At 44.0% G+C, this 15,381-nt stretch overlaps 1 non-coding gene across 1 annotated transcript; it reads right to left on the bottom strand.

The window, feature by feature from the left end:
• Positions 1-6,635: 6,635 nt before the first annotated feature.
• On the bottom strand, positions 6,636-6,709 carry TRNAS-GGA (transfer RNA serine (anticodon GGA)). Its single transcript has one exon. It is a non-coding gene; the product is annotated as a tRNA-Ser (tRNA).
• Positions 6,710-15,381: the final 8,672 nt, after the last annotated feature.

Here is a 15,381-nt window from a genome sequence, read left to right as displayed (position 1 = left end):
CTACCACGTGGATCTTTACGTTTTTGCTGCAACACGAGCACGCCATAATTACCCCCCGCTGCACACAATTACTCGTGTCTGCCATACGATGCCATGATGTTAGGAGACTCAGGTTATCATAAAAGACATAAAAGATGAGTGCTTGACCTATGGCAATGTAGTTGCTTAAGATTTACATTTTTCCAATGTACATTTAGTTATTTATATGTTTAGTTCTGGAGAATTGCTGATTTTAACTCTAATGCCGCCAATAATACTAAAAAAGGTGTTCTTCCTGGCTGAATATCGTTCCAGATACTGAGATTACGAACAATGTTTGGCTTACAGTTGGCAAGCTGCCATGTAGCAAACTTGGCCTTCCAGCGTTCACCATGTAGCATGTTCCCTTTTCCTTCCATTGATTGCCCTTAACATCCGAAGTTTTTACATATACGGCTTTAGGTGGGCGTTTCAATCAAGTTAAGTTGTAACAATTGCTTTTAAAGTTATCATTGCCATATGAGCGCTTAAGCCTGTTTCCCATGCAAGTGAAAACTTCAGCAATTTCTGCTGGAGTAACTAAAAAACTTATTTTGAGCTGTCACTGCAGCTCGAACTATCCACTTCCAACCTGTTGGAAATTATTTGCTGTGTCGATGCCGCTCACCACTGAGTTCACTCAATTGCTTGCATGTGAGCCAGCCTTTATGTGAAGATTTGAAAAGTGATTCAACAAATTTTAGTTAAATAAGAAACTAGCAGGGAAAGCTATTATCTCTTTAAAAGTTTATCGATCCTCATAAACTGATCATAAAAATGAATTGAATGTAGTGGCCCTCTTCTCCTTTTTTAAAGATTGGATCTCTTGTGTCCACTTTGCTGCTCTCCCTCCTTGGTTTTATGAAACTGCCATGCAACATTTAATAATATGCTACTGTCATTTAATAGTTGTAAGTGGCGTGCGGTGCTGTTCATGAAGCTAACAATGATATAAATATTTTAGGCGTCAATAATTTCAGAAAGGAAAGCTGGGCTAAGTTCTCATTGAGTGAAGCAAGATTTTCTCCTCTGGAATCACATTTTTTTTATCAAAGCAGGAAGAAGTGCCAAATGATGCAGACTGCTCTGGTAGTGATGAAGACTGAGATCCTCAAGGGAGCATGTTTCTTTTTTTCTGAAATGCAGAAGATTTAAATGCCATATAGAACACAAATTAGAAGGAATCAACTTTCAATATACATCAATTGTAGGTCAAAATTGATTTTATTATGTGTATTAATTGTAAAGGATAATTGCATATTGACACCAAAAGCTTTGAATGAAGTTCAAATGTTAAGCATTTTGGGCAGATAACCTTTCTCTGGCTTGCATGTTCAGTACTTGCTTACCTTTATGCTGACCCTAACCAATGTAAAAAAATGGAATTTATCATGCAAGAAATCATATCGCACTGTTTGTCAATAAAATACACCTCTCATTGTATCCGTTAGACTCTGCTATTTGGCACTTATGTATAATTGGACTGTAGGGAAATTTCATGTGAACTTACTTTTTCCTCCAATTATTATTTGTGGAATATCTCATTTATTTTAAGATGCTGACTGCAGAGCTCAACAAAGTACTTTGCAAGTTGCTGATGAAACGACACAAGTTGCAGCCCTTCTCATGCCTTATGTGATGCGCCATGAAGTCAGCGACCAGGGGGATGACAGAACCGCTGGGCCTGCTGAATATCATCTACCCAGGAAAAGCTCGAAAAATTGAAATATACTTGCTATTCAAAGCTTCGGGTGTACACATTCCTGAAGCTGAGAACTACTTCTATTGTCTTGATTGTACCAGGTACTTGGGCAGTTCAGCTCAGATTGAGATTCACTGCGAGAACTGTGAATGGGATATTGACATAGCCTTTTGCTCTTCCTTCCTTTTAATTCCTTTGAAAGAGCAGCTTCAACGAATACTTGGGCAGCAAAACTTGAAGTCGCTTCCGCAAAGAATCAGAGGAAGTGTGATGACGTAGTGGATGGCATAGAACATGCCAGGCTGTCGGCTGATTTTTCAACTCACGACATTTCACTATTGTGGAATACAGATTGAATTAGAGTGTTTTAAAAATTAACTTGACAGCTGGCCAGTTCAGTGTGATATTCTTGAGCTGAACCTTGCAGTCTGAAAGCAGAACATCCTTATGCCTGCTCTTTGTTTTGGTTTTTCAAAGCCAAACATGACTACTCTTTTTACACCCTTTGCAACGGATCTATAGAAGCTTTCCTTAGGATTTTCATTAGTTAAACATGGAGAACAGGTCCAAATAAGGGTATTCGCAACAGCGTGTTCAGTTGAAGCCATTCGTTAAGCAGTCGGAAACTATAAACAATTTATTGAATTTTATGGGTGTGGCTGGTGTTACTACTCCGGGTGCTCTTCATACGAATATTGAGATCCTGCTCAAGTGTACAGGACTGCTGTGAAGCATAATGAAGTTGCTAGAAAAGGCACACCTTAAGTGCTTTTTTATTAATAGAGTCAAGGGACCTTGCCTTGTCATGACCTCGCTTTGATGGGGTGGATGGTTTTATCCCCGATTACCAACATTGTGCCTGTTTTGGTGTCATGTGACAGTACTCAAACTGTGGCTAGAAAGCGAATCTGACTGTCCTTGGTAGAAAAGAAACAAATTGACTCAGCTAAATAGCCTGGTGTTGACCATCGCACCTCTGATAGAGATCACCTGCACCCCAAGGAGGTTTGAAGACTGAGCTAGGTAATTGGAAGGTGTCAGACCCCCTGCAGACCCCCTACCATGCTCAGTACAGAGGAGGGCTCCTGCTTCTTTGTCGAGCAAATAGTTACTTTGGGCATACCACTTCTTTCTTTTTATTATTATTTCTTTTATTTTCTATTATTACAATTTATTTTTTGCCGGAGGTGCTCCGTGACTGCGATGTGCAGGTCTGAGTTACTCTTTTAGACTGAACCAGCTCTGCTAGATGCTTTAACAATTTTTACACAAGTGGTGTCGATACATTTCATAACTCCTCTGTGGTGCACTGTTATTCACTGAGGCTTGAGCTCCAGAAAACTGCAGTATTGGTGCAATAGGCATTACCTGTAGTAAGTGTCTATTTCTTCTCACTCCTTGTTTCCACTTGTGCATCTTTATGCATTTTGGAAGTTTTTCAGTCATGGATGCTTACTGAGTTTTTTATTGCCCTTAATTTTACATTTGTCATTTTTGCTCATTGTTTTTCCAATTGTATACATACATATATGTACATTTTCCTTCTCCTTGCTAAGCTTTTTACCATTGTTACAAGTAAGCTGGTTTTTTTTTTCTCCTGTCATGGTGCTCCTATGAGATCTGTATTTATAGCTGTGCTTCATTTACCCTTTCATACATCTTTCCCAATTTTGCCTGCTTGGCGAGTATTTGGGTACAGTTTAAATCTGATGTAGTGGGGGATGTGTTCTCTGTGCTTCTTCTTTTTCCCATTATTTTTGTTTCTATGTTTTGTTTTCACTTTCTGGCCGTTTTCATTTTCTTTTCTTTTGCACCTCTTACAATTGTAGTCTAACGGGCCTGGAGAAAAGTGGTAGCACATGGAGCACTGAACTCAGGGCTCCACCCGGCAAGAAAGAGATAAATGAAATAAAAGTTGTTCCTCCTCGTAAATCTGCTACTAATAATTCTTTCTCAGTTAATGAGAGTGGGCACGTTCCAGATACCTTGTCTTTGGTGAAGGGAATTCCTCGCTGCTGGCTTACTCAGGCACATTGACAAGATCTTGCCTTTAGAAGAAAAAGTTGCTTGCCGAACTGCACTATAAGCACTTGCTTCCAGTTTGATCAGCTTTTGAAACGGTAATGAAGGCTTGGAGCATCATGCTTTGAAAGGGTGATATAAAACGGGAGAGAGTGGGTCAAGTAATCTGAAAAGGCAAGCTGTTGGGTATACTTATGATCATCTTGACATCTATTCATTAATAGCTTTCTGTTGCCATTGAGAGTCACAATCAAGGAATCCAGCAATGTCATATAACATTCACTGCTCTTGTGAATGCTTGAGGCAGCGAGGCTTGCCGAATATGAAAGTCTACAGTTGGAACTTGCATGTTCTGTGCAGGGTCGGTGCCCAAGCTGGCTAGAGCTGTTGTGTCAGTGACAGAGTGGCAAGGTCAGTTGGCGGCAATAGTTTAGTGTTATGGCAGCAGTAATAGGGCAAAGGGGGCAGGTGGGCATCAGCTGCTTAGGCTTTGGCTATCTAGTCTTTTGGCAAATATGGTCAGCTACGAATGGGCAGGATGCTTTGAAGTTAGTGTCTCTTATTGTGCCTTATGTGAGCATGAATACATTTATTACTGTGAAAGCACTAATCCAGCGGTTCAGGGCGAAGGACATTTATTAGTCATCATCATCATCAGCCTGACTATACCCACTGCAGGGCGAAGGCCTCTCCTATATTTCTCCACTTAACCCGGTTCTGTGCTAGCTGCATCCACTTGACCCCCGCGAACTTCTAAATCTCATCCGCCCATCTAATTTTCTGCCGCCCCCCGCTACGCGTTCCTTCTCTTGGAATCCAGTTTGTTACCCTAAATGACCATCGGTTATCCTCTCTTCGCACTATATGCCCCGCCCATGCCCATTTCTTCTTCTTAATTTCCGCTAGAATGTCGGTAACTTGAGTTATTTCTCTTAACCACTCTGCACGCTTCCTATCTCTTAATGTTACCCCTACCATTTTGCGTTCCATAGCCCTCTGGGTTGTCCTCAACTTAAGTAGAACTTTCTTGGTTAGCCTCCACGTTTCAGCCCCATAGGTGAGTACACTTGGTGGTGTGAAAGCACTAATGCAGCGGATCAGGGCACAGCCAAATTGTCTAATGCTTTTGTGTCTGCTTGTAATGCTTTCACACTAAAAAGAAACAATGGGGACTGAGTGGATTAAAACCCAGAAATTACTCATCGGAAGCAAGTATGAAGTGACGTAGCTATAACTGCAGTGGATGCCCCCATGTGCAGACTGCAACAGACTCTTGCACTGTGCACTGGATGTCCTCGTTTCCATCAACTGCCACCTGTGCACAAAAGCTTTCGCACATCCTACTCGATTTAACTGTCTTAAATTTTTAACGCGGTAGCGTTAAGGAGCTCGTGTCGCAGAAAAGCCGGTGTCGTCGGCGTCGGCGGCGTTGGCCGTGAGCGATAAATCCTGGCATGCACTTCATAAATAAAAAGCAACTTCCAAGATGGGCTGGGTGGGAGTAGAACCAGTGCCTCCGGAGTGTGAGACGGAGACGCTACCATTCAGCCACGAGTTCTTTTTTTTTCAGCCACGAGTTCGATGCCTGAAAGCGGTACAAAAGCGCTTCTAGTGAATGCGTTGTTGCCTTAGAAACGTGTCGTAGAACGTTACACTGCGGTGTATATCGGTAATTATGAGCATCTTACTTACAGAAGTCGCAGTTACACGAGTAGCGAAGTAAGTTTCCGCTACATTTCTTCTGCGCTCTGCGCACATGCAGAGCCATCTTGCGGCAAACACAGAAGAACCCCTCCTCGCAATGTGCGGCGCTGCCCCGACACGTGGGGCGCCACTCGCCCCTGACGTTTCGCCGTGCACCCTCACAGTTTGTAGAATCAAGCGTCTTTCCTTTCTTTAGATCACTATCTTCGCTCACCCGCTTCTCCCCTTCGGGCCGCACGGGTACCGGTGCGAGGATGCTCCAATACCTTTGCGTTTAATAAGTTCTTTGTGTGACTCAAGAGCATACCGAGCGAATGAGTGGGCGGTGCGAACGAGGTGCAATAACGCTATCGCGTTCCACTCTTGAAGGCGAAGCTTAAGCGTCCTCTAAATTTTTTTTGATGCTCAAACAACTGGGTTACAGCCAACTACACAGGATGGCTAAAACAAAGGCTCATAACACAAGATGAAGCCGTGGTTGTCTCTGGCTTCGTGAATGGGCCAAGTTTATTGTTTTGACTTTATTGCTCTTCGGGTGTCACTTGGCTGATTCTAATGGATGGCTCGTATTCTCACTGATTTCATTTTGTAGAACAGGTGCTGTTATATTTTGATTCTATTATTTTCTTTGTGCAGTCACCATTCTTTGTTGATTTAAAATGTGTTATAAATTTTTTTGAATGTCTCGCAACCTTCGTGATAATTGTCCTACAATTATACATACGTCACTGAGCAGCTCATAAGTAGCACAGCGACACATAAGTCACGATTTCCACTTTTTCTGTGCTTCCATTTATCCGTAAAATTTCAACACATTGTTTAAATATGATTTCAGCCATGCCTACTTGATGAAGCAGCGAGTCTAGAGCTCGAAACTTCATAGCTGTTTGCAGATTCATTAAAATAAAGATGCGAGATAAGAAATTTCCTTTTTTTTTGTACAGAAACGAGCAACTATAGATTGCAACAAACACTTGTTTGGAAAGTTAGAGGGCATGAAGAAAAGCTGGTTTCTTTTACCTTGATGAACATAACCACACTTTGCTCAGCCTGACTGGAGTTTGAGCGCTAATTTTCTAATCTTTTTTGCAGAGTTAAAGAATGGCCCTGGGCAAAAGCGCTTACATAAACATGCTACAAAGGAAAGCTATACAGCTTTCTCAGAAACTTCGTAGTTAAAGAAAAATTCGTCCTGATCCGGGAATCGAACCCGGCACCACCGCCTTTCCGGGGCAGTCGCTCTACCGACTGAGCTAACCAGGACGGTCAGCAGATCAGATGGTAGGGCGAGAGCGAATTGATCTATAACTCGAAGTGGGAAAGGTGTTGGTCAAATATTTAGGGGAATCCCCCAAGGTGGAGTAGAATTGTAATAAGGGAGTAATTACTCATTGCATCCACCCAAGCGCAGCGCAATATTATTGGCTGCGCTTGGGTGGATGCAATGAGTAATTACTCCCTTATTACAATTCTACTCCACCTTGGGGGATTCCCCTAAATATTTGACCATCACTTTTATCCTACACTTCTGCAATATGCCCCATTTTATTCTATCTATATTAAACTAAAGAAAGACAAGATGTTATCATTGCGATTAGTGCGAGAGTGATCCATTAGTTTGGCACCACACAAAGCAGAAGCAAAGCCATTAACAGTCAGATATGACTAGTCCGGCACTCACTCTGACACAGCCCATTTTCCTCCCCTAAAGAAGCAGAAAAGAACAGACATAACTATTTGAGAGATGAAGGGCGATAGTGATAGGGATGAAGGCGGCGGTTTAAAAAAAATTTACTTGCATCAATTCTTTCTATTACATTTTTCTATGTAGTCCACTGTCACAGGATGGAAGGGAAACCATTAAAACTTCTGTGATACTATAAGCAGGTGCAGATCATCTCACATGAAAGGGGCCTCCGAAAATGGTGGGGAATTCCTGCTTTTGCAGCTCGACAAGGTCTCCCCTGTTGCTAAACTAATCTGTCGGATTAAGCAGGGACCCCCATATCGTTCTTAGTTTTCCTCTTCATACCTGTTGCTCATAAGTTACGTTATTTGCCATTCTACATATGCAGCAGGTTAAAATAAATTGGCCCCTTCCTCCTACCTTCGGAGATAAGACACTGGGCCGTAGCCTCCTTAGCCAACATCTTAATCCAGCGCTGCTTGGCCACCAGCTCATTATTGGCCAGAGATTCAGACCCGCAGTAGCAAGGAATCCCTTTTAAATGAAAAAAATATTGGGAAAGATGGTCAGTTTGCTCAATGTAGCTCAGTCTGACATTATCAGTATTTAAAACAATGCAAAGGTTGGAAAAAAAGTGCCAATCTTGTTGATGTTCCAGAATGAGTAAAGAAGATCAAAATAGTTATTTTATGCAAGCTCGACCTGCTCGGTCTCACTTTGTGCCAGAACTTTTTGGCAGTTTCTTAGAACAGGAGCTTGTGGGTAAATGTAACATTGAAGGGAAGGAACAGCTCAAACCGACCGGACGTGTAGGAAGGCAAAACAGACGCATGAGCAGCTCATGTGTCTGTCTCGCCTTCCTACACGTCCCGTCCGTTTGAGCTGTTCCTTCTATCCATTCAGCATGAACCAACCAGCCCGACAAAGCCCTCTTTTTGAAATGCAACATTGTCTTTTGCTTGTTACTATACAGTGCAATAGCGCCTATGTGTGTGTCAATTTTTCTGCTGGATTAAAATTTCAGAAATTGTTGAGCACTGTTTCTGTGAACGTAGCTTTGTTGCACATGCAAAAAAAAAAACTTTCATTACCTTTGAAAAAATCCACAGGAGGAATTAAGGGTTGAGCAATGAGTATGGGTTCTGCACACTATTTGAACCACTGTTTTATGTGTTTAAAAAAGCTCACGCAGTACTAGGTAGTGTAATGTCTGTGGTATTGTTAGTGGCTCCAGGTCCACCAGGAGCCAGAGACAGCTTGAACACACATGGCAATGTAGTGGACCCACGGATGGCAACGAAAATGACAGGAAAACAATAAAACAAAAGGAGCATCCTACAGGAACGGCATTGTTTAATGCCAATGGCTGGCAGAGAGGCGTGGGACGGCAGCCTGCGTCTCCTGCATGTGGCTTGGAGCGCTGAGCGCTTGCGTCAGATAACATACGGGGTGTCGGCTGGCAGGGTACCATGATGCGTTGCCGAATGCCAGTCGCACGCGGCCACGTTACCCGACCGTTCCAGCTAACAACCGCATCAGTGTTCGGATGCGCACGTGTGGCCAGTCCGCACAAGCTGTCATCTACATCCATATCGTTACAATGCATTTTTATTTGCACAATGGTTTAATGATCATTAAATTTAGCCCCCAGTGTCTATTTAATAAAATTGTACTTTTGACAATCTAAATAGAGATTTGCAGAAATACATCAGCTCATTGACAATATGCTACCACAAATATGATTTTGAGCACTGATCTTTGAAGGCAGCTTGAAGTGTGCTTCAAATATACTTTCAAGGACTATCCATTTTCATATTTGAAGTATATTTTAGGCACACTGCTTTCATATTTACAAAAGTACAATTTAAATTTCATTTTGAAGATGCTGCCCAAATACGATTTTAAGCAGGGTTTTTCTAAGGATGCTTGAAGGGTGCTGCAAATATATCTTCAAGGGCCACCCATTTACTATACCTGAAGTGTACTTCAGACAAATTTATTTCATATTTGCAAAAGTACATATTTAATTCATTTTAGGTATGTAAAAAATGCCTACATATTTCTTCACCTATTTGAACTATACTAGAAATGTACTTTCAGATACAATATTTTTGACACATTTAAAAATACATTTTTAATATTCAGCAAAGAATTTGATGAACATATATCGAACATATTTTGAGCACACTCGTGAATACGAATTGCATTTAAAATTCGTAAAAAATATGCCACTGTGTATTCCTAACGTACTTCTTTTTGCTAAGGGATATGTCTCGGTTAGTACTAAAATATCAGCGGAACAAGAGTCAACAAGAGACGAAAGTTCAGTACTTTTATTGATAGCACTTCTTATGTTAGTTAAAAAGACAGACGCGTGTGTTGGTGGGGAGCTACAGCCACTATCCCTCTGTAAACGTTAATCTGATGACGATGCATTTTGCTGCCCAGAAGGCGACTGCGCCGAACTAGTAACCGGGCTACGAGCGACAGTTTGCTTTGAGGTAGTGTGGGTAACTCTGATATGGTTATCTGTGATTGCACTTGAGCTTGAAGAATGGCGAGCCGGGTAGGGATATAGCATATTCGATAAACCTCCTTCTAGCTTGGCGTATGGCTGGTGAAAATCCTCTGTTATAAAAATTTTGTTTTTCTTTAGGTTCGCTTTTGCGTGCAAAACTTTTTCATTGATATTGTAAATTATGAATTTCACTATAACGGGGCGGATTCTGGAAGGGTTGTGTTGTCCGATTCTATGTGCGCGCTGAATGTCCGATGAAGCTATCTCATTATTGAGCAGGCTCAGCACTTTCGCTTCGGTTTGCTGCCATGTTTCGTTACATCCGCCATTCCGTGCAATAACAAGTTATCGCGCCGACTTCTGTCCTCCAGTTTGCTTAAACGCACTTGCAAAACGCATTTTGCTTGCGAAGATCGCTGATTGTGTGTTTCCATATATTTTAAGACTGTCTATGGCAAGCTTACGTAATAAAAAAGCACAGCGCGCGCAAATGCAGCAGTGCAACGACCGAGTGACACAGTTGGGCTCAATTTTACAAGTGGCTCAGAAATACACATTTATTTTTGTCCCAGCTTTTCCAAGAACAGCAGGTAGAGATAATCAGCCAGCTGGATGGAATTGAAGTGGACCTCGCAGGAGATGGGCGCTGCGACTCTCCTGCTAAAGCACCAATTATGCACGTACAGCGCTGTTGTCATTCAGGCTGACCATATCCTGCAATGCGAACAGGTAAGAGTAGTAAAGGTAAGGCAATGCTGCGATGCGAAAATTGGCAAGCTGCAATTCATATTAACTGTCTGAAGTAAGCTGCAGTGCCCAATAGCGCGAGCATGGGGCCTGACCTCAACTTAACAAGTTTAAGTGTAGTCTTTAACAAAAGGCTACACCTTCTGGGTATTATTAAGTGAAATTACTTTCAACCTCACCAAAAGTGCCCTCAGCAAGTGCTGCTTGCATGTCTAAATAAAAAAGGATCAAATTTATAATTATAACATACAAACAATTGAATTACAAAATATTTCGTCGTTGCAAACCATTGGCGAAGAGGTACATTTGCTTATATATATTATTATTTAATGACTTTTTAATTTCATCTGTCCACAGACCGCCACCCAGCTATCCGGACATAATGCAAAAACAGCAAATCGCACATACAGCACTACTTTGATGTCTGGCACTATAATAAAGAGGCGTGCAGTTGCTTGCTTTAATAATCAGGGCAAATACATGGTCATAACATTATTCTGCGCTGGCTTTAAGAAGTTGAAAGCTGTGAGCAGGTCGAATGGCTGTGAAGCAATAGAACCATGGATGCAGACAATCACAAGTCATGTTTACTATGTTGCTGCCCTAGGCCAGGGTGATGGTGACCTGATCATAAGCATGTGGTGCAGCCTGTTGAACCACATATGCGATAAGCATTATGGCCATGATGGACCCTACAGCAACTTCCTGCATGAGATCTTTGGCAACAGGCAATTGATGACCCGTTGTATGGTTTTTTATTGTAAAGTTTTTACTTTGATGTTGTTTGGGAGGTGCACGGCCCACATATGTGGCATTTATCAACCAATTATAAATTTAAGTGATAGGTAATGCAAATAGAACTTCACGGAAAAACTTTGCTACACATCCGCACACAACAGCAAGTTCACATATGACATAGCCGAGAAAGAAACCCATAACAGAGTTAACAAAATAATGTAAATGTGAGAGCTGAGACTGCAAGCTACTCTAATACTGATACTGCTGTCACACGGGCACAGCTGAGCTCCTTTTAAGTCCCTTCAACCAAGGTAGTATTTATCTCAATGGAGATACGCGCCGTGTCACACGGCAGTCCTTTAGGAAAGGAACTTTAAAGAAGTTCCTAGCGTAAAGAGTTCTGATCATCGCCCTCAAGCAGGTAAAGGGAATACTCTGGTTCTCTGTGAGCTTCAGTGAAGGTGTTCAAAAACGCATATGCAATAATTTTGAGTTTATAACTAATTTTAATACTGTACCACAACGCAATGCATGAAAAAAAGTAAATGTGCAAACATCCAAGCATGCACGCAATGATTTCGCAAGCACATTGTGGCCAGTAGAACAGACAAACATGATATTCTAGTAAAAATAACAGCCCATTCCTTTCACATGAATGAAGATGCATTTATATTTTAAAGTCAATTCAAACTGTTGAAACGAAAGCAGCTAAAATTATTTCACATGTTTTTAACTTCATTTTTTATATGCATACACAAAACGAACAACGCCTAATGGGACCCCGACGGCGTCTCGGAGAAGCTGGTTCTTAGCCGTGTGACACGGCGACAACTCCTTTAGGGCTGAACTCCCTCCATAGTCCTTTATGGAAAAGAAGTTCGAGGGAGTTGGGACTTGCCCGTGCGACAGAAGTATGAGACAGCTTGGTTATACATGCCAGTATGGAGCACAAATGCAATGGGATTTTCCGTACTGTCCTATACTGACAATTTTAAAGAAGACAAAGTGCGGCATGTTTTCTCGACAGCAACCCTTAGATTTCTTTTCATAGTAATATAGTAGTACAAGACCTGTTCTGTTTCTATGAATAAAACTGTTTTCCTGTACAATGCAGCAGCTGTAAGCAGGTTCAACATCTAAGATTGACTAGAATACACACCAACACTGCAACTAATTAGCCAAATATATATATATATATATATATATATATATATATATATATATATATATATATATATATATATATTGTCACGGGCAACTGGGCTAGACTTGACTAAAACGCCGGGACGAAGCTGTACCAGCAGGCGAAGTTCGGCACACAGCACGCGAGAGTCAACTTCAGAGTCCTCTTCCTCCAGGCGCAGCAAGAACACGGCGACACCAGGTGGCATTACTCCCCCTCTTAAAAACGAAATAAGGGACGGAGCGCGAGCGATGGCCAATGTAAGCGAAACGAAAGACCAGCACATTGACAGCATAGATAACGGAGGCGGGGTAAGGTGCCCTACGCGATAACGAAACAAGCGCATAGCGCACTACCACGTGAAATAGGGCTTCATGCGGACAACGTGCACGACTTCGGAGCGTGGTTGCCGACGCGAGGGCTGCACAGTACCCACTGGACGAACTTCGTAAGTCACTTCCGTGACTCGGCGCAGAACTTCGTAAGGTCCGAAGTAACGGGAAATCAGTTTATCACACAAGCCGGGCCGACGCACCGGGGTCCACACCCAAACTTTCTCTCCAGGATGGTATTCGACGTGCCAATGACGGAGGTTGTAGCGGCGTGCATCCGTGCCCTGCTGTTGTTGAATGTGAATGCGGGCAAGTTGACGTGTTTCCTCTGCGCGCTGAGCAAACTGCTCGGCGTCTGGCGTGAGTGGATGATCATCTGTGCAGCTCGGAAGCAAGGCATCCAACATCGTCTGAACGTCACGTCCGTAGACTAGGCGAAATGGTGTAAAACGCGTCGTCTCTTGGGTGGCCGTGTTGTAGGCATATGTGATGTAGGGGAGAATTTCATCCCAGTTTTTGTGCTGCGAGTCTATGTACATTGCAATCATGTCGGCGATGGTTTTGTTGAGTCTCTCCGTGAGGCCATTCGTCTGCGGGTGATATGCAGTAGTTTTTCGGTGGCTGGTATGACTAAGCTCGAGCACGTCATGCATGAGCTGTGCCGTAAACGCGGTGCCTCGATCGGTTACGACTAGGGACGGTGCACCATGACGCAACACGATTTGCTGCATAAAGAATTGGGCGATCTCAATTGATGTGCCACGCTGCACTGCCTTGGTTTCCGCATAACGTGTGAGATAGTCAGTCGCGACTATAATCCATTTGTTACCCATCGATGACAGCGGAAATGGGCCCAGTAGGTCGATGCCGACTTGGTCAAATGGCGACCGAGGTGGAATAATAGGTTGGAGCAAACCCGCGGGCTTGAGAAGAGGCACCTTTCGACGCTGACACTCGCGGCAGCCTCTGACGTAGCGATGGACAGCGTCACAAAGTTTAGGCCAATAATAGGCTTGACGAACTCGAGCGAGTGTGCGTGCAAAGCCCAAGTGGCCGGATGTGGGCTCATCGTGGCAAGCAAAAAGGATATCGTCACGAAGGTCGGCCGGCACGACAAGGAGGTGCGCTCGATCAACAGTGCTGGAGTTTTTCTTGAATAAAACGCCATTCCGAAGACAGAATGCAGACAGGTGCCTTCCAAACTGACGGGGGACGTCAGCAGCGCGACCCTAAAGGTGGTCAATGACAGGTCGAAGTTCTGGGTCAGCTCGCTGTCGGGTCATTATGTCTGAGGCATTCACTAGTCCAAGAAACCCTCTGTCATCCGTGACGTTATCGACAAATCCGATGGGTGCCCGGGAGAGCGCGTCAGCATCTTCGTGCTTCTGACCAGATTTGTACACAATGGAGTAATCAAATTCTTGGAGGCGAAGGCTCCATCGTGCTAGGCGCCCCGATGGGTCACGGAGATTGGCCAGCCAACACAAAGAATGGTGGTCAGTAACGACTTTAAACGCACGGCCATAGAGGTAAGGCCTAAATTTCATAGTTGCCCACACAACCGCGAGGCATTCCTTTTCCGTAGTGGAATAATTTGTTTCAGCGCGGGAGAGCGTGCGGCTGGCATACGCAATGACCCTTTCCACGCCAGCTTGGTGTTGTACGAGTACAGCGCCAAGGCCGATGTTGCTGGCGTCGGTGCGGACTTCGGTGGCAGCGTCTTCATCAAAGCGCGCAAGAACAGGGGTAGTTTGCAGTCGTCTGCGCAGCTCCGCAAAAGCCTCCTGTTGCTCGGCAGCCCACACGAACTGTGTATCATCCCGCGTGAGGCGGGTCAGGGGTGCGGCTATCTTGGAAAAGTCGGCGATGAAGCGGCGGTAGTACGCACACAAACCCAGGAAACGTTTTAAACTACTCTTCGTGGCAGGAACGGGAAATGTGGCGACAGCGGCAGTTTTGTCGGGGTCTGGCCTAACACCTGCGGCACTCACAAGATGACCGAGAAACTTCAAGTCTTTGTAGCCAAAGTGGCACTTCTCGGGCTTGAGCGTCAAGTCAGCTGACCGGAGGGCGTCTAATACTGCGCGAAGGCGTTCGAGGTGTTCTCCAAAGGTTTCAGAGAACACGACAACGTCGTCGAGATAAACTAAACAGATTTGCCATTTGAGGCCGGCGAGAACGGTGTCCATCATGCGCTGCAAAGTAGCCGGCGCTGACCATAGGCCGAATGGCAGCACCTTAAACTCATACAGTCCATCTGGGGTGACAAAAGCTGTTTTTTCGCGGTCCCGCTCATCGACCTCAATCTGCCAGTACCCGCTCTTCAAGTCAATGGAGGAGAAGTACTGGGCACGGCGAAGCTTGTCGAGCGAATCGTCGATACGGGGCAGCGGGTAGACGTCTTTTTTAGTGATGTCGTTCAACTTTCGATAATCAACACAGAAGCGAAGGGTACCATCCTTTTTTTTTCACCAGCACGACAGGGGACGACCACGGACTGTTGGAGGGTTGGATGACACCATCATGAAGCATCTCCTGAACCTGTGTCTGAATCGCTTCACGTTCCGTCGTTGAGATGCGGTACGGCTGCTGGCGTATAGGGCGGGCATCGTCGGGAGTAATTATGCGGTGCTTCACGAGAGGCGCTTGCCGAATTTTCGATGACGTCGCGAAACAAGCACTGTATTTTAGAAGGAGAGAACGCAGATCGTGCTGCTGTGTTTCCGAGAG

The sequence above is a fragment of the Amblyomma maculatum genome, chromosome 11 (genome assembly GCF_055883805.1).
Source record: "Amblyomma maculatum isolate TAMU_Amacu chromosome 11, ASM5588380v1, whole genome shotgun sequence".
NCBI classification, from domain to species: domain Eukaryota; kingdom Metazoa; phylum Arthropoda; class Arachnida; order Ixodida; family Ixodidae; genus Amblyomma; species Amblyomma maculatum.
Note: the sequence above shows the minus strand (reverse complement) of the source record. Positions and strands in the feature narration are given on the sequence as shown.